Source organism: Pogona vitticeps, chromosome 3 (assembly GCF_051106095.1).
Source record: "Pogona vitticeps strain Pit_001003342236 chromosome 3, PviZW2.1, whole genome shotgun sequence".
Classification (NCBI taxonomy): Eukaryota; Metazoa; Chordata; class Lepidosauria; order Squamata; family Agamidae; genus Pogona; species Pogona vitticeps.
The window spans coordinates 211,997,867-212,021,659 of NC_135785.1; the positions used below are offsets into that span (position 1 = coordinate 211,997,867).

A 23,793-nucleotide genomic window follows, 5' to 3' on the forward strand; every position below is an offset into this window, starting at 1 on the left:
AGAAGAAAGCTTAATAGCTAGATGACTAATAGACATTTTCAACAAGTGCAGAACCTGCTAGATGGCAAAAGAGTATTCACAATGGCTGTAATAACAGAGCTTAAATGCATTGACCATTTATTTATTTATTTATGTGTGTATTGATCTCCTTTAAAATCAGAGTTTTACGTATATATCTGGTGGCTATAAATTGTGGATTATTTGTCAGTTCATTATGTCATAAATTATGCAAGTACAAAGTACCAATGTGTCATATGGAAAGGCATCAAAATATTTTCACTTTTAGTCTGAAGGAAAAGTACGGCAGTTGGGGAACTTCTTTGTGTGTACCAGCTGCCATATGACTATAGAAGCATTGCTCCTTTGTTTCGGTTGGTTGACTAAAGTGCTGGTTCTGTGGAAAAGTAATTGCTTCAGACTTCATGGAGCTTATTCCGAAGTAGGCATGAACAGGTTTGTGCTATAGGGATGCCATTGGAAAAATGCCAGCTAGAGAGTGTGACCCATTGAATACAAAGGCACCTGCTTTGCAGTAAAAATGCACAGGACTGTCTTACAATACACTACTCCCTTGTCAATTTGGGCTGTTCTGACATTAATAACAAGGACTGTGAAAGCCCTTCAAAAATCCTCGCTTTCAGCTGATCATTCTTTCCTTCTAAGAATCCTGTAATATGCACAAAATGTATCTGCTCAAAACCAGTGTCCTTTCCCCTTAAATGGCATGATACACACAGTGAGTGAGTACAGAAGGACTGACTGATAGTTACAAAGAGGCAAACAGTCCATCCAGCACTTCAGATGCTGAAATGTCCATGATATAGAATAGCTTATTTGCAGTTGTTAACCCAATCTGATGTCCATGATATAAATCAGCAACTGATGTATGGTAGTTCTTCACAAAAGGTGAAATATCTCACCATTAACTGCCCTGTCCAGGTCCTGCAAATTTAAGACTATGACTCCCTTTATAAAGTTAATCTATCTTGTGTTCTGTCTTCCACTTTTCCTATTGCCTTCAACTTTTCGTACCATTAGTGTCTTTTCCACTCTTGTCTTTGCATAATACGTCCAGAGAACAACAGCCTCAGTTTAGCCATTTGCTTCTTGATTTGATCTAGAATTCAATCGTCTGTCTTTCTGGCAGTCCATATAAGTCGGATATATTATGTACTGCTTGTTTGAAACAGTGCCCATAGGTGACTCATGACAGGGCTGAGAGCCTATAGCAAACTTTTTGTATGAGATCTTGGGACCACACATTATCACAGGTAGTATCAAAATAATTTTAAAATAATTTTAAAATGAGTTCTGAAAAAATTATTCTGAAACAATCAGAGAACAACCCTGGACATAGAAAAGGTAGCTTAGGCCTTTGAAAAGGGCCTGGCTGTAGTGAAAGGCTTCATCATATAGTCATTTGATGCCTTTTCTCAGGCTTCAAAATTTCCTGCTTTTTATGCAGCTTCTTTCAATTCTTGCTGCTTTGACAAGCATTCTGGACCCAAATCCTTTGGCTTTGTATTCTGCAGATGTACATGTACCGTTGCTTATATTTTCATTTTCAAAGTGCACTGTCCCAAAGGCTTAGGAAAGGCAAAAGCTTCCAATAGGGATACAAAAAAAAAAGTTAATCTAAAATAATCCTATACATGCTTAATCTACAAATACAAGTTTTTGCCGAAAGCTACCCGTTCTGGTTTATCTTTTCTGAAGCTCTTTTCTCTCTGACACTCTCACTTTTCTTTTCCCCATTTCCTCCTCCTCCTCCTCCTCTAGGCAAATCACTGTGAATCCATTATTGGCACGCACACAGGTATGTCCTAATTAGTCACCAGGCTTCCCATGTGCTCCTGGCCATGGAAGATCTGGACTGATCTCCTTGCTTCCATGGCTTGTGCTGCATAACCTCCTTTTTCTCCTACGTCATGCACAAAGCAATCTCTTTCCTTCTCTGTTTAACATACCCAGTAATCTGCCTGCAAATGCAGTAGCTTGCCCTTACAGAATGATCCCTGTCACCTTAACCTCAAGTAGTTAGTTCACCACGTGGTGGGAGATTACATGATTAAGATGTATTTTCAGGCTTGTTGCTGCTGCTTGTAAACCATTCAAGCTTCCCTGTGTCCTTTGTAACACAACATCAGCCATTTCACTGACCTCGTGGATATGTGGTTTTCTTCCTCCCTTTGCATTCTCTAGCAATTGCTTTTTATATAAACTGATTGCCAAATGCAAACTCTTTGCCAGTCTATGTTCAGGGGTTCCTAATTATGTGTCTGTGTGATTCTTAACCCAACAAATACTTTTGCCACAAAATTTGCTTTATACACGCATGCATGCATGCATGCATGCATGCATGCATAAATAAATAAATAAATAAATAGGGTAGGGTGGAAAGAGGCACACAACAAATGAAATCAGAATAAGGAAGTAGATATATGGTACTGGGATTTAAAAGATGCTTACTGAAACACACACCTGAACATTAGCCAAAAAAATATAGCTAGTGCATAAAGAAGCTGAGTCTTCAGCTTCCTGAGATCTGCTCACACATCTGTAAACTCCCCACAAATTTCTTCCAGGGATCAGTATTGTTCTTCTTAAAATGAAATAAAATGAAATTTGGTAAAGGAACCAATGAACTTGACTGGAACAATGTGTGCCATCTTCCCACACTTCTGAATGTACCCAAAGATGAGAAACCTGCATTTTAGGAACATGCATGTAGTTTTTTTTCTATTTTGCTGTTTGGCTAGTAAAATCTTTAGTCTTTACCTCACAGGCATGTTCATTATCTCTGAGTCCAGAAAACATGGCAGCAGGCCTGACAAGATACAGACCAAACAAGAGGTATTTGAAAAAAAATCCATAAAGTTACAAGTGAATAAGAAAGAGGCTGCTCAACCTAGGGCAGAGCGGCACCATAACAGATCCTTTGCATCCCATTTGATATTTGGAGAGTGAAAATGATAGCCAGTGATTTGAGTCAAGGAAAGGGAACATTGAGAGTAATGAAGTTGCAGTCAGCTGAACTGCTGGCACCAAAGGGTGGGGGGGGGAAGAGTGACAGCTGAATTCCCCGATGAAGCCCAAGCTGTACCCTGGACATGCCAACCCAGAATGTGCTAGGGGAGTTTCAAATTGACATCACCATATGTCTGTATCTCCTTGCAGTCCCTCCAGCAGCCATTTTACAGAGGTACAGAATGGAAGGAAAGATTTGCATCACTGTTTAGATGGCTTTTTACATTCTGGGATATTTTTTTCTTTCACTCAATTTATTTTATTATACTTTTGTGAAATATTAAAGGAGGATGGCTGGCCAGGGTACAGTTCAAAGCAAACCTTAGACTTTTTCTGATCAACCACAGTCAACCTTTCACTGATGGAGCACAGTAAGTATCTTGGCATGGGGGTCCACAAGGAGCACTTGATCCTAAACTTTAAATTTATCCTGTGTATTTTAAGATACTAAATCAGATCCAGTGTTGTATTAAGGTACATGCTCTGCACATGAATCATTCAAATATACTACTATGCAACTCCCTCCCCTCTGGGAAAATTTCTTTAGATTTTGTTGCATCCAGGAATCAACAGAGAGTTCTTTCTGAAAGCTTAACTGCTGTTTCTCTTAAATCAACACATCTTGAACTAATGGTGTTAGCGTGTTCTGTTACAGGTGTCCCAGTATCATTGCTATTGTTTTTAGCAAAGACAGTATACAAAGAAAGATGGAAGTCCATTCCTATGTCTGCTATCCAGCAGTTCTGTAGTCATCATCCAGGGTGTCAGCAAACCAATAGAATGCATTCAGCACAGCAATGCATAAATCCTAATTAAACAGTTTGCAAAAGTATAGCACCATGTCCTGCAACTGTGGTTATATTTAAATCTTAAGTCAGTTCCACTTTCTCATAAACGGCATTTTTCAGAAGCTCTTTCGACACTCTTGCCGATAGCACCCTGCTAATGACATAAACAGTTATACTCTGTGTGTGTGTGTGTGTGTGTGTGTGTGTGTGTGTGTGTGTGTATGTGTGATTACATCAGCTCCTTCAGCAGATGTTCATCCCACACAAATTCTGATCTGCTGATAAAAGTGTTTTTCAACTTTTTCTGCACAAAAGAGACTTTGTTCTTGGTAGACAGTTTATCCCTTTATAGCCAGATAACTTTTGAAAGAGACCCAGGTTATCTGAGGCAGCCTTGCACTTCTGTAGTGTACTCCAAATGTGACAAAGTGGGCTGTAGATCTCTGGAGCAGCCCAGACCTAAACATATAGTATACATTAAATTCAATTGTGTAATTCTTGTTGGAAGGGGAACTGCACAAGAAAATTACACCTGAGATATTTGCACCTGCAGTTCTAAGCATGTTTAAAAAAAAAAAAAAAAACACCTGCCAAGGTGGATTTTGTGCTTTAAGTTTAATTTCAAAATCAAAATTGTCAGGAACAGTAAATTAATTAACCCCGAATTACAATGGAACTGCTAAGAAAGTACCAATGACATTCAAATTAATACCAAAAGTGTATCATATGATTAATGTTACTGGAATGAACATGGAAGAAATTAATAAAGATTAGGCCAATTATTACAAAGTGTCACCCACTAGAGAGAGTTAGTTCATTGCTAAATATGATGTACAGTACAAAAAGGGGTAGTATCTTTCCTCCTGAAAAATCATGTTAGTAGAATGATAAAGATCAGATGAAATAACTTGAGAAAACTAAAAAAAATGCCTCCACTTTGTTTTCTCATTGTACTAAGTGAATTTACTTTCAAGTATACAGACACTGTTGGTTAATGGGTCATAGAAAAATATCCATTTGCTCATTCCATTCACCTATTCTGGACCATATGCAAATGTGGATTCCAGTGTAGTATGCCTGCACAAAAACAATGGAATCTGGTGATGCATTATTTTCTTCCTCTATCTTTAAATTTCATTTTAGCTTCAATTTGTTTCATAGATCAATTTCTTGATGTGGTCCCAAGGGTAAGATCTTAACAGACCAAGGCAAGTGAAACCATTGATAGACCCAGTCAAGAGAATCCAGAATTACACTGAGACAAAGCTGAGGTCTAGCAAACAGAGTCATACTGGAGAATCACATACACTAGGTATGGGGATCCAAAATCTAGGCTGCCCCATAGTAATAGTAAATAATCAGAGAGAGCCCAAGAAACATAGTCAAGATGCTTCAAAAATAATAAACACCCAGGAGCTAAACCACTTGCATACACTACAGATGTAAACTGAAACACTATTTCCAACAAACTAAACGTCCCAAGGTGAGCTTATACAGCTGAGTAGCTTAAGCCCCACCCACAGCTCAGCTGCAGTCAGCAGGCTAGTTAATAGTGGAAGTGAGAGGATTTGGCCCACTGGTCTTCCTGGAAGGAAGGGTTTTACCTTCCTCCCAGGATACTCCCCAAAAGGTCTCTTATCTTGAAGAATCTTTTCCTGTGGTCAGCCAGTTAACCTGAAGCCTTCTAGCTGGGCTTATGTTTTCATTTGGTGATGCTCTCATAAGCTAGAGTTAGGCACAGGGATACAATTATTTGGGTTTTTGGCTACTTGAACCTCCAGGGTATGAGGGACCTACAACTTCCACACCTATGTTTCAGTGGCCTTTAGCTCTGAGACCTACATATGAAGAACTACGTCAGAAATAATTTTCCAACAAGTGTAGCTAATGTATAGAAACATATAACTCCAAATTTTCTTACCTGAAACCATTCATACTTACAAATAAAGCTGTTGACCCTTTATTCAATGTTCATAGAACTTAATGAGCCAAACACTATTATCATTTTAACAAACACATTGTTTTTCTTTTATTACTGTGAAATTGCATCGTTAACAGATGCTGGAAAGAGCTTTTGAGTGGAGTGTCATGGGCTGTACTCTAGGCCTTGTGCTTTTCAGCATTTTTTATAAATGATTTGGATGAAGGCATAGAAGTAGAGCCATTGATATGAAGATGGGAAAGACAGCTAACACCGCAGAAGGCAGAACAAAGATTTTAAACAACCTTGACAGGCTGGAACTCTGGAAGGATTTAAAAAAAAAAAAACACTAAGATGAAATTCAAGCAAGATTGATCTGTAATACTGTATTTAAGTTCTTTTTTTTAATCCCTAAAGATATATATAGGATGGGAGAGACCTGGATCATTAGGCATTACATGTCGAAAAGGTCTAGCTGTTTTAGTTCTTGGCATGATTCGTATGAGGAAGCAGTGTGAGGTGGTAGTGCCAGGAACTTTGAATAAGGTGACACAACCACCTCATAGAACTGAGAAGGGAATGACTTTTACTGTTGGCATTTCCCTTCTCCACAGGTAGAGATGCCAGGATTCTAGGCAGTAGCTGACCTCTCAGGAAATTACTACACTTCTCTTGGTCTCTAGGTGGAAAAACAAATCAGAGAATAAGCAGCACTGGAGGAAGCTATTTGTAACTAACAGCAGGCCTTGCTTGCCCAGCATGAAGGTTTTTGCATGAGCCGTGTTGCCTTTGTGCAATGTTGCCACACCAAAAAGGCAGGAATATGAGGGGAGGACTGGAGAAAGAGTCAGTCAGCGCATGTGGTTGAAGCAAAACAAGCCGTGGTGCACCAGCATCACACTTTGTGAACTATCCTGTTACAGAAGCTCTGGCAGGAATAGTACAGAGCCTGGGGAAAAATAAACTTCCCAAGTGCTGGTGGTCAGTCTTCCATACGCCCTGGAAGAAGTGTAAGATCTGAAAAACTCAAGAGTGTCATGTGTGGTATAGGAAGGGCAACATTAAATATGAGCTCTAATGGGAATGGTAGCTATGGTGGCAGTACATGGCAACTTTCTGCTAGCTATACAAAATCTGCTCTTCTCACCTGCTTTGTGTTGCCATTTCATCTCATTTACTATATTATACCTAGGTTCTGCATCTATTTATCTGTATTCTTTCATACCTGTGTTTTTCAATCACTTGGCCCAAAATCAGTTCATAACTTAACTACTCCACCTTTGTGACTTCGAAGAACATTTCCTGAGAGATCCCAAAAGCTCTCCCTTTGGTCTCAGGTTTGATCTTGAATCTCATGAATAGATTTTTTTAATACGCTTCCACCAGTCAGGATGAACCTCTTGACATCTCCTAATCTGTCAGTTTCTGAGCCCTTCTGCCAAATTCGTCTCCCTTCAGTCAGCTTAGCTGTAGAAAAAAACAAAGCAAAACAAAGAAATGTCATTTACATTTTCTTGCTCAGAGCCAGCCCCCTTCACACACATATTACAAAAATGTGAACCATAAATATTTAGCCTGCTTTTCCACTAAATGACTTCCTTCCACATTTTAAAAGCCAATATAACAAAGTTATATTGAAAAGATTTTCAGAGCTGAAAAGTGATAAGGCCCCAATTTTGTACTTAGCTTTACGTGTTATTTGAAAATCTTGGCAATAATGGCTTTTGCTGCTGTACCTTTTATGTCCTTCTTGTACTAACATGAAATACTATTTGTGTATCTTAAAACGCAGTACAGTGGACCCTCTACTTACGGAATTAATCTGTATCGGTACGGTGGCTGCAGGTTGAAAAGTCTGTAGGTCGAGTCTCCATTGACCTACAGTGCATTGAAAACCGATCAGTCCCATAACCGGCCGTTTTTGTTCCATTTTTGTTCCATTTTTGTTTTTTTCTGGTCTGTAGGTCGATTCTCTGGCTGCAAGTCGAACCTAAATTTTGCGGCCAGAGAAGTCTGCAACTCAAAAAGTCTGTAAGTCGAGCCATCTGTAAGTCAAGGGTCCACTGTACATCTTGTAAAGGTAATAGAGAGTGTACAGACTGTTCTGCACTCAGCTAGATTACCTGCAATTAGACGATCTGGGGATGTTTCTAAACATTACTATATTCACCCCCACAGTCATGTACACAAGAGGTGTGGTATAATGAACAGAGTGCAGGAATAAGACTCTGAAGACCAGAGTTATAATCCCCATTTGGCTACAGAAACTCATTGTGGGAGTGGAACTGGTAAAAAAAACACTTCTCATTAAACATCTCACTTACCTTGAAAAACCTTTAAAAAGCCTCATGGGACAGCAATTAAATTGCAATACTGCAATCAAAACTCTGCTCGCAACCAGAGATCAATCCTGACAGGCTGAAGTAGCCGGTTCAAAGTTGACTCAGCCCTCTGTCCTTCCAAGGTTGGTAAATTGAGTACCCTGCTTGCGGGGAAGGGGCAATGCGTAATATGCATAACTGAATTGTAAATCACCCAGAAAGTGCTCTAAGCACTATGGGACAGTATATAAGCAGCATACTTTATTAAGATCACTATAAGTCAGTTCCCAATTGACAGCACATAACTAATAGGTATACAATTGGAATATAAATGATTAAAAGTTTTTAAAGTTTCCCATCTTACGTATCTACTTACCTTTTCCGGAAAAGATTTTGTTTGAAGCTTTGAGGCCAAGAATGCACGGTATGTTGTATTCTATGTCATGTCAGTCATTATCTTCCTTTTGACATCATTTGTGGTCTTAAGTCAATTCATTCTTTAATGAGGCATTTGTTCTCAAAAAACCATTTAAAACACACTTTTAATTCCAATGTGTTTTTTGTGATTTTTCCCCCCTGTATGACTTATTCATATTTTTGGATGTTTCGTAACTTATACTTCTACTCCTCTGAACATCATTAAAGTTCCTGAATGTCAAAAACAGTTTTGACCCCACACGTGAGTTAGGTGAATTTTTCTCTGTCAAGTGGTAAAGGTGACATAGCTGGCTATATTTTCAGAAATCCTAGAGATAGGTTCAGAACTGGTTATATGTGCAGGATCCATATTATTTTATGTTTTAAAATATACTTACGTGACCGCTCATACAAGAAATATGTGTTTGACAACCCATACCCATTTTTATTCCACTCTACTGTATACCGTAGGTTGTGTGTGTGTGTTTAGTCGTTTAGTCGTGTCCGACTCTTCGTGACCCCATGGACCAGAGCACGCCAGGCCCTCCTGTCTTCTACTGCCTCCCGGAGTTGTGTCAGGTTCATGTTGGTTGCTTCGCAGACACTGTCCAGCCATCTCATCCTCGGTCGTCCCCTTCTCCTCTTGCCATCACACCTTCCTAACATCAAGGTTTTTTCCAAGGACTCTTTTCTTCTCATGAGATGGCCAAAGTACTGGAGCCTCAGCTTCAGGATCTGTCCTTCCAGTGAGCACTCAGGGTTGATTTCCTTTAGAACTGATAGGTTTGTTCTCCTTGCAGTCCAGGGGATTCTCAAGAGCCTCCTCCAGCACCACAATTCAAAGGCATCAATTCTTCGGCGGTCAGCTTTCTTTATGGTCCAGCTCTCACTTCCGTACATCACGACAGGAAAAACCATAGCTTTGACTATTCGGACTTTTGTTGGCAAGGTGATGTCTCTGCTTTTCAAGATGCTGTCAAGATTTGTCATCGCTTTCCTCCCAAGAAGAAGGCGTCTTTTAATTTCAGGGCTGCTGTCTCCATCTGCAGTGATCATGGAGCCCAGGAAGATAAAATTTGACACTGCCTCCATATCTTCCCCTTCTATTTCCCAGGAGGTGATGGGACCAGTGGCCATGATCTTAGTTTTTTTGATGTTGAGTTTCAGACCGTTTTTTGCACTCTCCTCTTTCACTCTCATTACAAGGTTCTTTAATTCCTCCTCACTTTCTGCCATCAGAGTGGTATCATCTGCATATCGGAGGTTGTTGATATTTCTTCCGGAAATCTTAATTCCGGCTTGGGTTTCTTCCAGTCCAGCCTTCCGCATGATGTATTCTGCATATAAGTTAAATAAGTAGGGGGACAATATACAGCCTTGCCGTACTCCTTTCCCAATTTTGAACCACTCAGTTGTTCCATGACCAGTTCTAACTGTTGCTTCCTGTCCCGCATATAGGTTTCTCAGGAGACAGATCAAGTGGTCAGGCACTCCCATTTCTTTAAGAACTTGCCATAGTTTGTTGTGGTCCACACAGTCAAAGGCTTTCGCATGGTCAATGAAGCAGAAGTAGATATTTTTCTGGAACTCTCTGGCTTTCTCCATAATCCAGCGCAAGTTAGCAATTTGGTCTCGAGTTCCTCTGCCTCTTCGGAATCCAGCTTGTACTTCTGGGAGTTCTCGGTCCACATACTGCTGAAGCCTACCTTGCAGGATTTTGAGCATAACCTTGCTAGCGTGTGAAATGAGTGCAATTGTACGGTAGTTGGAGCATTCTTTGGCACTGCCTTTCTTTGGGATTGGGATGTAGACTGATCTTTTCCAATCCTCTGGCCACTGTTGAGTTTTCCAAACTTGCTGGCATATTGAATGTAGCACCTTAACAGCATCATCTTTCAAGATTTTAAATAGTTCAACTGGAATGCCATCACCTCCACTGGCCTTGTTGTTAGCCAGGCTTTCTAAGGCCCACTTGACTTCGCTCTCCAGGATGTCTGGCTCAAGGTCAGCAACTACATTGTCTGCGTTGTCCGGGATATCCAAATCTTTCTGATATAATTCCTCTGTGTATTCTTGCCACCTCTTCTTGACGTCTTCTGCTTCTGTTAGGTCCCTCCCATTTTTGTCTTTTATCATGTTCATCTTTGCGCAAAATGTTCCTCTAATATCTCCAATTTTCCTGAACAGATCTCTGGTCTTTCCTTTTCTGTTATCTTCCTCTATTTCTTTGCATTGTTCATTTAAGAAGGCCCTCTTGTCTCTCCTTGCTATTCTTTGGAAGTCTGCATTCAATTTTCTGTAGCTTTCCCTATCTCCCTTGCATTTTGCTTCCCTTCTCCTCTCTGCTATTTCTAAGGCCTCGTTGGACAGCCACTTTGCTTTCTTGCATTTCCTTTTCTTTGGGATGGTTTTCGTTGCTGCCTCCTGGACAATGTTACGAGCCTCTATCCAAAGTTCTTCAGGCACTCTGTCCACCAAATCTAGTTCCTTAAATCTGTTCTTTACTTCCACTGTGTATTCATAAGGGATTTGGTTTAGATTATACCTGAGTGGCCCAGTGGTTTTTCCTACTCTCTTCAGTCTAAGCTTGAATTTTGCTATGAGAAGCTGATGATCAGAACCGCAGTCAGCTCCGGGTCTTGTTTTTGCTGACTGTATAGAGCTTCTCCATCTTTGGCTGCAGAGAATATAATCAATCTGATTTCGATATTGCCCATCTGGTGATTTCCATGTATAGAGTCGCCTCTTGTGTTGTTGGAAAAGAGTGTTTGTGATGACCAGCTTATTCTCTTGACAAAACTCTATTAGCCTTTGTCCTGCTTCGTTCTGAACTCCAAGGCCAAACTTCCCTGTTGTTCCTTTTATCTCTTGGCTCCCTACTTTAGCATTCCAGTCCCCTAGAATGAGAAGAACATCTTTCTTTGGTGTCAGTTCCAGAAGGTGTTGTAAATCTTCATAGAATTGTTCAATTTCAGTCTCCTCAGCAATGCTGGTTGGTGCATAAACTTGGATTATTGTGATGTTGAATGGTCTGCCTTGGATTTGTATTGACATCATTCTATCATTTTTGAGATTGTATCCCATTACAGCTTTTCCCACTCTTTTGTTGACTATGAGGGCTACTCCATTCCTTCTACGGGATTCTTGCCCACAGTAGTAGATATGATAATCATCTGAGCTGAATTCGCCCATTCCTGTCCATTTTAGTTCACTGATGCCCAGGATGTCAATGTTTATTCTTGCCATCTCCTGTTTGACCACCTCCAGCTTCCCAAGGTTCATAGATCTTACATTCCAGGTTCCTATGCAGTATTTTTCTTTACAGCATTGGACTTTCCTTTCACTTCCAGGCACGTCCACAGCTGAGCGTCCTTTCGGCTTTGGCCCAACCACTTCATTAGCTCTGGAGCTACTTGTACTTGTCCTCCACTCTTCCTCAGTAGCATGTTGGACGCCTTCCGACCTGAGGGGCCCATCTTCCAGCGTCATATCTTTTAGCCTTTTGTTTCTGATCATGGGGCGTTCTTGGCAAAGATACTGGAGTGGCTTGCCATTTCCTACTGCAGGTGGATTGCGTTTAGTCGGAACTCTCCACTATGTCCTGTCCGTCTTGGGTGTCCCTGCACGGCATAGCCCATAGCTTCTCTGAGTTACTCAAGCCCCTTCGCCACGACAAGGCAGCAATCCATGAAGGAGATACCGTAGGTTACTATGGCATAATAATATCTAGGTTTATGAAATATCTTCTGACCTACAGCAACAGCAATCCCCAGTGCTCAATGCAAAAATCCTTACACCAGCTTCTTCGTACATTCTGGAACTCAAGTACAGCCTTTATATGAGCCACATGGTCTTTCCATCTTTTGTAACAAACAGTAAAGACTTATGCTATAAGGGCTGGTCACTGCTTGAGCATTGCAACAGAGATTGGCCCTCAAATATTGCAGGTTTTTCCCAAATAAAGTGGTATTCTGTTACGCATAGATTTTCACCAGTTGATAATGCTATGAGAGGAAAACAAAACAAAACATAAAGTCAAGTTAGCACAGGCTTGCTTCATGAAAACAAATGTTCCTCTACACACATAATTCTCAGATCAAATTAAAGAGGGGCAGAAAGAGGAAGGTTACTTGCTTTTTTCAGAAAGCTATGGGGCTGATTGGCAAAAGGTTGGAGGAGTCACGAGGTGGGATCGGTGGATTTCATTATTTTTCCCATCTCTGGAGAGTGATGAACTAAATCATACTCAGATTTGAAGCTGTTGAATTTTTTTATCAGCAGTTGGAATTCCTTGTGTTTTGTTTCAACTGTATGACATAAATGTGTTTTAATGTTGTTTATATTTTGTAGGTCCTTTGATTGAGTTGTTTCCCCCAGTGGAGAAGCAGGGTATACGTTTCTTAAAGAAAAAATGATCGGTCTCTACATCAAAATCCATTTTAGGTAAGTGGCTGTCTCCCTGCCTGAAATGGTGTTGCTTAAAAAGTTGTACAAGAGTAGGCCCAGTGAATCAGTGAGGATTGGAAGAGTCAATTCCTCCATAGGTTCCATTGATTTATATGAGCATCCTCTAGTTGTGACTAGGAATTAAAGAACCTCTTAATGAGGGTGAAAGAGGAGAGTACAAAAAACGGTCTGAAACTCAACATCAAAAAAACCAAGATCGTGGCCACTGGTCCCATCACCTCCTGGTAAATAGAAGACGAAGATATGCAGGCAGTGACAATTTTACTTTCTTGGGCTCCATGATCACTGCAGATGGTGACAGCAGCCACGAAATTAAAAGATGCCTGCTTCTTGGGAGGAAAGCAATGACAAACCTTGACAGCATCTTAAAAAGCAGAGACATCACCTTGCCGACAAAAGTCTGCATAGTCAAAGCTGTGGTTTTTTCTGTAGTGATGTATGGAAGTGAGAGCTGGACCATAAAGAAGGCTGACCGCCGAAGAATTGATGCTTTTGAATTGTATGCTGGAGGAGGCTCTTGAGAGTCCCCTGGACTGCAAAGAGAACAAACCTATCAATTCTGGAGGAAATCAACCCTGAGTGCTCACTGGAAGGACAGATCCTGAAGCTGAGGCTCCAATACTTTGGCCATCTCATGAGAAGAGAAGACTCCCTAGAAAATACCCTGATGTTAGGAAAGTGTGAAGGCAATAGGAGAAGGGGACAACAGAGGATGAGATTGTTGAACAGTGTCATCGAAGCGACCAACATGAATTTGACCCAACTCTGGGAGGCAGTACAAGACCGGAGGGCCTGGCATGCTCTGGCCCATGGGGTCATGAAGAATCGGACATGACTAAATGACTAAACAACAGCAACAAGTTGTGACTACATGAAAGTACAGAGGAGTTGCCTTGTCCAATTCCCACTGATTCAATTGGCCAAGTGAAACCGATTACACTAAACACCAGGATTTCTGTGTCACTTCTTTCCATTTTCTGGTACAATATGGGCAGGCTGACCTTCGCTTATCTCAAAACATTGGTTTGAGATTATTGAATTACAGTGATGCCTCGCTTAACGAGCGATTCATTTAACGACGAATCCACATAGCGATTGAGTTTTTGTGATTGCAAAAGCGATCACATAACGATGTTTTAAATGGGAAAACATCGCTTTGCGATGATCGGTAAGCTGTTTCGCTTACCGATTATCGCATAACGATGTTTTTCCAACAGCTGATCTGATCGGCAGTTCCAAAATGTTCGCTGGGTAAAGAAAATGGCCGCCCATTGTGTTTTCGCGCCCTTTCCTTGCTTACCGGGCAGCGAAAATGGCGGCCGCATGGAGGATTTCCGCATAACTGTGAGTTTTTTGCCCATAGGAATGCATTAAACGTGTTTTAATGTGTTCCTATGGGCTTTTTTGCCCCGCATAGTGACGAATCCACATAGCGACGATTTTTTCGGAACGGATTATCGTCACTATGCGAGGCACCACTGTAATATGTGTGAAGAACATTGCCAGTACACTATATAACTGGTAAGTATAGTAAATTCAGAATCAAATAGATTTTGGAAATTGATTCACAGTGTGGAAATCTTCCTTCCTCGATGAGCCAGGCGTCAACTCTAGGCTGGCTTGAAGAAGGAGTTCAGCAGGTCAGCTTCAAGTAGCAAAAACAACATTACAGCTCTACCTGCATTTCATATACAGTGGTGCCTCGCTTAACGAGCACACCGTATAACGATGAAATCGCATAGCGATCCGTTTTTTCGGATCGCTAATGCGATCGCTCAACGTTTTTTTAATGGGGAAAAATTCGCTTTGCGAAGACCGGTAAGCGTTTCGGTAAGCGCAAAACGACCCCCGCCGATCAGCTGTTCGGCGGCCAAAATGGCCGCCGGAAGCCGGGAAATGGCCCAAAATGGCCGCGCGCAGCGTTTTCGCGCCCTTGTTAAGTGAGGCGAGGGCGCGAAAATGGCTGCCGGCCATCCTGAAGCATCGCTGAACGGTGAGTATTTGGCCCATTTGGAACGCATTAAATGATGTTTAATGCGTTCCAATGGAAATCGCTGCCCCGTTCAGCAATGCTTCAGCATAGCGAAGGTTAATCCGGAACGGATTAACCTCGCTATGCGAGGCACCACTGTACTCAACCCAATTGAGCTGGCAGGTGAACTCGGTTATGTCTCCCTCTGTGCCTGAGAATGGCAGTATAATTTAGCTGTTGAAGAATAGGTTGTGTGGTGCATTTTTTTCCCTTTAAGAGAAAAAAAATAACAAGGGATCATGAGAAGCATCTGAGGCAATACTATTCTGGCCTCCCAGCATCTGCCACCTAAGGTGATTACTTTACCTAATCATAGAGCTGGTCCTGCATCAACTGAATTTTAAGCACATTTCATATTCTGTTTGCTACCATCCAGAATTTCCTCCCCTGCCCCTTGTCACCCTGAATGAATTAGAAGACATAAGAAATCTCAACATCTATGCAGGGGTTCATCTCTTATCATTTCCAAGGGACTCCTGAGAAACAGAAGGGACACAAATATTTTTCCAGTCCATGCACATTTCCTGGTGTGCTATTTGCCTTGTAAAATCTTCAGCCTTATCTTACTAGTGTGCTCATTGTTTCCAAATCCTCGGAACCTGTTTCCAGCTGTGGCAAAACAGTTGGTGATAAGAAATCATACTTTGGTCATACTTGAAAGACATCTCCAAAACTATTCCTAATCGTAAGTTTTTAAGGTTTAAGATCTGCACTACAAATGGAAAGCACTTTTTTTTCTGTTTAAAACATATTTTGGCACAGAAGTGGAGCAATACTCAGGTGGGAAAGTACCTGACTCAGCATTGTTCTGTCTCATTTTCTTCCTCCATTGGCCAGACAATGCAAGACTCAGTTCACTGAGATCTGTACTTTCCCCACACCCTCTGTGCTTTACTAATCTTACTGGAAGGGTTGTATTATTTTGCACTACGAGTTGTTGCAGTTACTACTGCACTTCCTGTGGCAAGTTCATTTTCAAGTCAGAGACTCCCAGCTGGAAGCCTTTAATTACCTCATTAATTATATTTTAAAAGAGACCAAAAACTCTCTAAGAGCAAAGTTGCAACAAGGAAGTGAATTTATAATGAATTATTCAGATGTATTTCCCAGAGAGGTGATTTTCAAGACCATACATAGCTTTGGAAGGAACCACAACCAACTGTGCCTATTTACTGCAGAACTTTTGCCGGTCTGGACAAGCCCTCTGTGAGTTAAAGGATGTCATATGTCCTTCTAAGCAATTTAAGCTGTAGAGGAATAAATGCTCCTCTTAATGTATAAGTGGTAAAAAGAAATTAAATAGAACTTACCAAAGCAGGACACAGATGTTTAGCCAGGCTTTAAAACAAACAAACAAACCACATTTGTTCTCCAGAGTTCAAAATACAGGGGGGAAAAATACATTTCAGAAGTCATTCCTGAATGATGTGATAGGAGATCAAAGGGCTTTCCTTTATTGCAATATTTTAATCTTTGTAGAATAAAATGGCATTGGACTTTGCCTTGTGTTTGGAATCTTTACTTTTTAATAAGTGAACTTTTGAAATCACCTCAGCGAACAAAGGTTCCTCTTTTACAGTTAAACTTTTAACCCTTGTGGTTGAACTGGTGTAGGCCAAAGGAGAAGCCATTGTGTTTTCACTGAACTTTTTACCCTTTGGAAAAAAAATGGGACAAGTTTAAAGTTCATCTAGTGAGCAAGAGGTCTCTAGTGGGTATTTCTGGTATTATTAACTTCCTGACCTCAGATAATTAAAAGAGAACAGTGGAGGTACTATAGACTTTGACTCAACTTTGAACTTTTAACCTCTCTTGCAAAACTATTTTGTGTACAAGTTGTAGGTACACTCAGTCTATTTATTATTAACTTTTCTGAATCCTTGAATGCAAAATAATATCAGCAACATTCATTCCGGTATCAATCTAAAATGCATTGTTTTTCTTATTTTCTTAACTTTAGCTCTTAGTTGCAAGATGTAACAATAATAATAATCTCCCTTTAAAAGACTGTAGCAGGTAGTTGTCCTTGTTGCTCACCAAGTCTCAGGGACTGCTCCTGGATAAATAAAGGGACCAAATTACATATGGGCACCATCTTTGTATCTTTTTCCCATGCAAAACAACCTTTGGGAGTTACAAGTTTGAGTGACAGGGTGCAAGCATTATGTATATGTAGATGTGAAACTTATATAGTTGCGTTCCTCATTTTCTTTATCCAAAATCAACTTGAGTCACTTTTTCTTCCCAGGGGAAAGGATACACTGATACCATCCATGTTAAAGCCAGACGTTTTAAGGGAATATCTTAAGCAGTTCCTATCCTATGCTGATTTTGCTCACAGTGTAGCCAACAACCAGGTACAAAGACATGCAGTGATCCAATACAGTGGGGTCTTGACTTGAGAACTTAATCCGTATTGGAAGGCGGTTCTCAAGTCAAAAAGTCTGTAGGCCAAGTCTCCATTGACCTACAGTGCATTGAAAACCGATTAATCCCGTAACAGGATGTTTTTGTTCCATTTTGGTTTTTTTCTGGTCTGTAAGTCAATTCTCAGGCTGCAAGTCAAACCTAAATTTTGCGGCCACAGAAGTCTGTAACTCAAAAAAGTCTGTAAGTCAAGCCGTCTGTAAGTCAAGGGTCCACTGTATATCTTTTGGTCCTCAGTAGAGCTGGTCGTACTGAGACCCAGAGAGATGGATGCCTGAGCTGCCCTTTGAATGAACATAGGCAATCCCTACTGTAGCAGCCCTCCAGCTCCTCTGTTTGTTTTCCTTAACTCCCAGATTTGTCTTTGGGTGCTACTCGCAATTTTCACCTTTTATACGCTGCCACCAGTGGAGTTTCCTCAATCTACCAAATTTAATAATGAGTCACAGCTGTCAACATTAACAAGGTTTATTTATAGGATAACAGTTCAATCATACATGGAAATCAAAGCTGGTCTTATTTTATTCATTCAATATATGTTCTTTTGATTTGAGAGATGCTTGCTTAGTTAGATTTTCTTTAATCGCGATGTTACTATATTCAAACAGTTTCTTTTATTATTATCACTTTTAATTCATTCAATTATTAACTACCCAAACTTTCCAAGACTTGTCCTATTCCTGTCTCTTTCAATCTCTCCCTCTCTCTCTCTCTATTTCTCTTCTCTAGGGCCTAACTGCCTTAAACCGTCATTAACTGTCTTTTATTCTCTTGGTTCCACCCCTCCTATCATGTCATAGGCTCCCACACCAGAGCTCTGACTTGACTGACAGGAGTGATCTGAGAGTTGTCCATCACACCCACCTGCCACCACCTCCATTGTTCAACCCCCACTGCTCTAGAGAACTCCCCCTTACTTCCAGAGTTCTCTTTTGCTAAAATGCTTGGCTCCAGAAATAGTCCTTTGAGCGAGGCATTCCAGAAAGAGACAAGAATAGGAGGAACTGGCTTCTGGCAAGTGGTATGGGGCTACTTTCCCTTCTCCTAGCAATGTGTCCAGCAGCCACCACACTTTCTTATTCTCCTCTCCCTCCTTGTCCAATGGCAGGAGGAGTCGAGGTGCTGCTCTCTCCTATTCTGGTCTGATGGGGCTGGATTTGCATACCAGAAATTGTGATGGAAAGGACAGAAGAGGCATTCAGATTCTGGGACTGGCATTCTGCTCCTGCCACTGGCCCTCAGAAACTCTTGAATGCTATATGAGAGCCTAGATACTCACAACTGAATGTAAGCACATATAAAGAGACATGTTGTAGGAAATCAAATGCCCATCTCATCCAGCATTTTGTTCAAAGACAATGAGAAATTTATGGGAAGTATAGCTCCAAGACATGAATTCAATAGCACCTCCCTTTGTCTCTTCCTCCCACAGGTGATTATTAGACATGGGACTAAGTGCCAAAATGGCACTTTGTCTTGCTTAGTGGGTTGTCATACTTGATGACCCATGAACCGCGAATTGCTCCCACAGTGACCCATTCACCATTTGTCAGATTCTTTTTTTTTTTTGCTTTCCCCCTCCACTTGCTAAGGCCACCACGGGGGGGCTGAGAAAAATGAGGGGGAAAGCAGGGATCAACATGATCCTGCAGCACTTTGATCCCTGCTTTCCCCCTCCTTTTGCTGCAGGATCACTTTGATCCCTGCTTTCCCCCTCCACTTGCTAAGCAAGCCACCCGAACGGAAAATTCCTCTCTGATTATGCCTCTGAGGAACAGCTGATCTGTGGAGGCATAAGCAGATAGGGAATGAAGGGGCGAATATAAAAGGGTCATATTCATTTCTTCATATTCGTTGGGGTCTCTGGACCCCAAGAATATGAAGCAATGAATATCTGAAGAATGAGGGATATTTAACGAATATGCTGATTTGTTTTTATATTCATTCCCATGTCTAGTGGCGATACAGAAACATACTGCCTTTGGGAGATATTTGGGGTATGATAAAGATCCATCAAATTGCACATGTTGTATAAATTGCTCTAGTATGGGTGGTGTCTGTTACTACTTGCTGTCAAGTCACTTCCAATTTATGGCAAACCTAATAGGGCTTTTAAAGCATGTGAGAAGTTCAAGAACTGCTTTATTTCTGGCACCCCCAGAGAATTTCTATGGCTGAGATTTGAGTCCTGACAACCTGAGTCTTAGACCCATGCTTTGTCCACTACCCTACACCGGTAGATCTCACCTAGTATTTATTTCTTGCTTGATCAAGGCATATGTGTGCACTGTTCCTGGACTGTGTCCTTCTATATTTTGAGATCTACCTTCAAAAGAAGAGTTAAGGAGAGATTATTTCCTTATTTATCCTTGGTCCATACCATGTGTGACATTTAATGAATGGGATGTCAGCTGTCTATGTCCAGGGATGACAGCAAGTTTGGCACCCAAATTAACAGGTGACTGGCTCACCTGAGCAACTAGAAGCCTTCAAGTCTGAATGCAAATGGAAGAGACAATAAAAAGGAAAGATACTTGGAATGGATGTAAGAAGGGCCACATTTGTTTAATCAGAACTCTGAAGGAGAACCATGAAGGAATCTACCATCTAAGCCAAGATGTAAGCCTACATTAAGCATCCTGGACAAGGCTTGCATGTCTTGATTAAGAACCTTAGATCACTGCACACCTGGCCATCAGACATTACTGGTATAGGAGAGTCTTCCCCAAAGAACCCCACCTAGGGACCAAATAACCCTATGTTACTAAAACAGGATCCATCAGTGATCTCTATCCTGCCAAACTTCACAGTCCTGCCAAACTTTACCAACATCACAAAGCCTGAAGATGCAGAACTCAGAAGCCATCAAATACCATAAAAGTGTGAAAAGGTATATACTCACCTTATCCTTTGGCAGAATCCTTGCACAAACCTACCAGGGCAAATCAAGTGTGACCAAATTAAACTGAAACCAAATTTCAGATCATTGCAAAATTAGTAACTCAAAAAGGCCAAATTAACCAACAGAGTACAAACTCAACTGCAGACTGAACAAATGTGACTGAATTTACTTATATTGCTAATATCCACCAAAATCAAACATTTTCATCTCATCTAGTTTAGTTTGGAGTGGATGTAAAGACCTCCATCAATGATGGGAGAGGAATACTGGACAATTCCAACTCTAATGGCTGACCTGGTGGCTTTTTACTATAAAGTAAAAATTAGTAGAAATTCTGATTTGCCCTGAAACAGCTACCGAAGCCCATATTAAATATAAAGAATGCAATGAATGAGTGCCAGAATCCCAAACAGGACATTGGGGTCCATATTTCCTTTGCCCCATCTCTGTTCATAAGCAATTTATAAGAGTAGGAAAGCACGCTTCAACTGTTCCACCAGCAAGCTTGGTTAAGATTCATAAGGGCCCAAAGCTCAACCACAATTCTCTGCTCTTTTCAAGCTCTTACTTTATGCTGGTGTTCTTAGCAAGGAGACCATCTTATCCATGTATCAAAAATACAGCAAAGCAGGAATATTTATAACTTTGGGAATAAGTGTATCTCAGTTTCTTTTAGGACATCTCACAGAGCGGGAAAAATACATGGTGCTGATCAGTCTTCATTATATGAATGTGGCAAAATAACAAAAGTTAACCAAGATAGAATTCAATTTGATTTCAAAATCACAAGGTCGTATGTTCACTCCTTACATTCCAATGTTTTTGTAATATTTTTTGATTGATGCTACTGGCAAACATTTATCAACCTTTTCTAGCACTTGCATATATTGGCCTGAGTCCTACTGGGCAACTTTATGCTGTACAGCTCTGATGATATCATTGGCAGTGGCAATGCGGGGGAACTGTTTCCCCCCCCCTCCAGATTCTGGAGATTCATAGGGATCCTTTTTACCCTGAAGAAGACTTTGGGAGCCAGAGAACAGAAAAGGAAACTCTTCCATGCCAAAAAAGAGTGACACCAGTGGCCCCTGTCTCAATACTGCTGCCTGGACTGGCAGTGGCAATTCTCAGCCTCTAAAAAGTTCCTTATCCTGTTCTGTGACCCCCCCAAAGGCCTCCCTTGGGTGAAAGGGATTTTAGGGATCCACAGAACCTGGGAGTTAGAAGATGCATTTTGTATTCGATTTATTTGCCGCTAGTCAGCTACTGCTGTTTCTGTATTGTGGATTACATTTTTATTACTATTGTCTTGCTGCTGTTCCTCCTCTTTTCGATTGCCTTCTGGATTACATGGATTGCCTCCTTTTGAACTCTTTTAATTTTCTTAACTTGTGATGGGATTTCACCTCATTTCCTTTATTGTCGCTTGGAGTGTCTGCTTGCCCTTCAACTGGTGGGCTATCGCTCACACTGCTAGAGTGAAGACATCAAAGTGGCAGAGAGAAGAAAGCTGTCTCCCCAATACTCCATATTCTATCTTTGGGTTTCTGGTGTGGTGCCCTAGTGAGTGTGTGTTTTTCACTTTTATCATGATCACGTTGACGATTTCTGTTTCTCATCTATGCTGATTCCTGCTGAAGAACTGATGAAGATCATGAAGATGGTGATGTGGTGATAAATGTGGACTTCAAAGTCCTGCTAGTGTTTGTTTGGGTCTGAATGGTTGATGTTTCTTTCTGATGTACTGTTGCCCACTTTTGAAGATGATTCTCCATTGCCTTATACCTGCTTTTTTTTCCAAATGGTTTTGAGAGTTCTGTAGAGCTTAATTTGTTCTAACACCAGAAACATGAATGGGAAAACTGAAATAAAAGAACCAAAAGGACCAGGACCCAAAAGTGAATGAGGAACTCCTTTAAAGGACCAGAAATGAAAACAACACAAGAGTTTTCCCCGGCACATCTCTACAGCTAACACTCAACAGACATTCTGCTCTGTTTATTTCTGTAACAAAGATACTGGCTTTTTGTTTTATTGTGAACAAAATAGCCTTGAGGTGCCATGAGGGAACTGTCTTATATATATATAAGATCCTGTACAAAAAAGATATGGAGAAGAAAACTGTCAAATATTTATTTATATAACTATGTATTCTATTTGTCTTGATAATAGCTTGATCTCCAGGTTGATTTATTTTTCCTTGCCTCTCTAGATCTTGATTTGCAGGTCTCCCTCGCCTCTCTCATTCCTGGGGAAGGAGGAAAGAAAGATCTTTGTTTTCAGGGTAGCAACCCCAAAACTGTACAGAAGCAGCAACCACCTTCAATAGTGTGGAGCTGTCTATGGCTGATGTTGACATTGCCCTCATCTGAAATCACCACTATAGGAGAACAGCTATTATTAAAGAGATTCAAGGGGCGCTTGACATAATTGGGTCAGCCAGAGGTGCATAAAAAAGCGGCCAAAGAAGATGCACAGAAATGTGTCTTCAGGTTTTATACCTGGAAGACACACTCTGCAAAGCTTTTATTCACACCTGCTTGCATGGTATTTCTCTCCCTCTACTCTTTCCCTCTCCCCAGCCCTTTTATGTTTTGTCTGCCCTGCAGTTTTATTCATTACAGCCTGCCTTACAAAAGGACATTTCAAAACTGCCACCTGATTCTTAAGTAAATCTTCTAGCTCCTTCCCAAGATTCTTATGCAAATCTTTGAAGCAGCCAGCTTTCTGTATCCAGGATGCTTAATGAGTAGGTCCCCCCTATGGTGCGCTGTCTGCTAGACAGGAAGGAAAACTGAATGTTTTGTCAGGTCTCAAGGAGGGAAAGAAATTACAATAGAAACAAGCACTGTAGTTTTCATTCACTTGAAGGGGACAAGGCTTTCCCAGATACGTAGATTGTGTTTGTCTTCATTTTACCCAAATGAATATAATGCATTGATTACATCCCAGGGTTTTTGAGAGTCTGAACAAATATACTAGCACAAATGTGTTAGTTTTGGAGTAGAAATCTAAAATACCACATTACTTGACATTTACATTGCAAAGGAACAATATTAAAGTGGGAGATTTTCCTTAAGACAAATTGTTTCATTGCAATGCTGATAAATATTGGCAGAATGAGAATGTTAAAGTAAATGCAAGTCTTGTCTTTCCTCTATGAAACTATAATTATTATCCAGTTTATGCCAATGCAAAGAGTCACATGTATTTGTTGTGGATTTCATATAAGCTCACATGCATTACTGCTTCTTTAGCTTTTATGCTATTAAATTTCTGAAGAGAGAAATATCTGATACAGCCGTAGCATCCTATTGGCTACACAAGGGTAAGCCATCAATGAATTTATCCCTTTAGCTGATTTCCTTCTGACATCTAGCCCATAGTTGGTGACTTGGAGAGATATCCCAGCGAAAGAGTCTAAGGAAAATTAACAGGCACTGTAGGAACAACTGTGATGGTAATTTCACCGCCGTATCATTCCTGTAAAT

The 23,793-nt window shown here is 40.8% G+C and overlaps 1 protein-coding gene across 1 annotated transcript in view; it reads left to right on the forward strand.

The window, feature by feature from the left end:
* The first annotated feature begins 12,824 nt into the window (after positions 1 to 12,824).
* The window catches only part of SAMSN1 (SAM domain, SH3 domain and nuclear localization signals 1), a 218,261-nt gene continuing 207,292 nt past the window's right edge, over positions 12,825 to 23,793 (forward strand). Inside the window, exon 1 of the mRNA XM_072994045.2 lies at positions 12,825 to 12,917. The gene's annotated coding sequence lies outside the window, so the exon portion shown is untranslated. The remainder of the gene's footprint in view (positions 12,918 to 23,793) is intronic.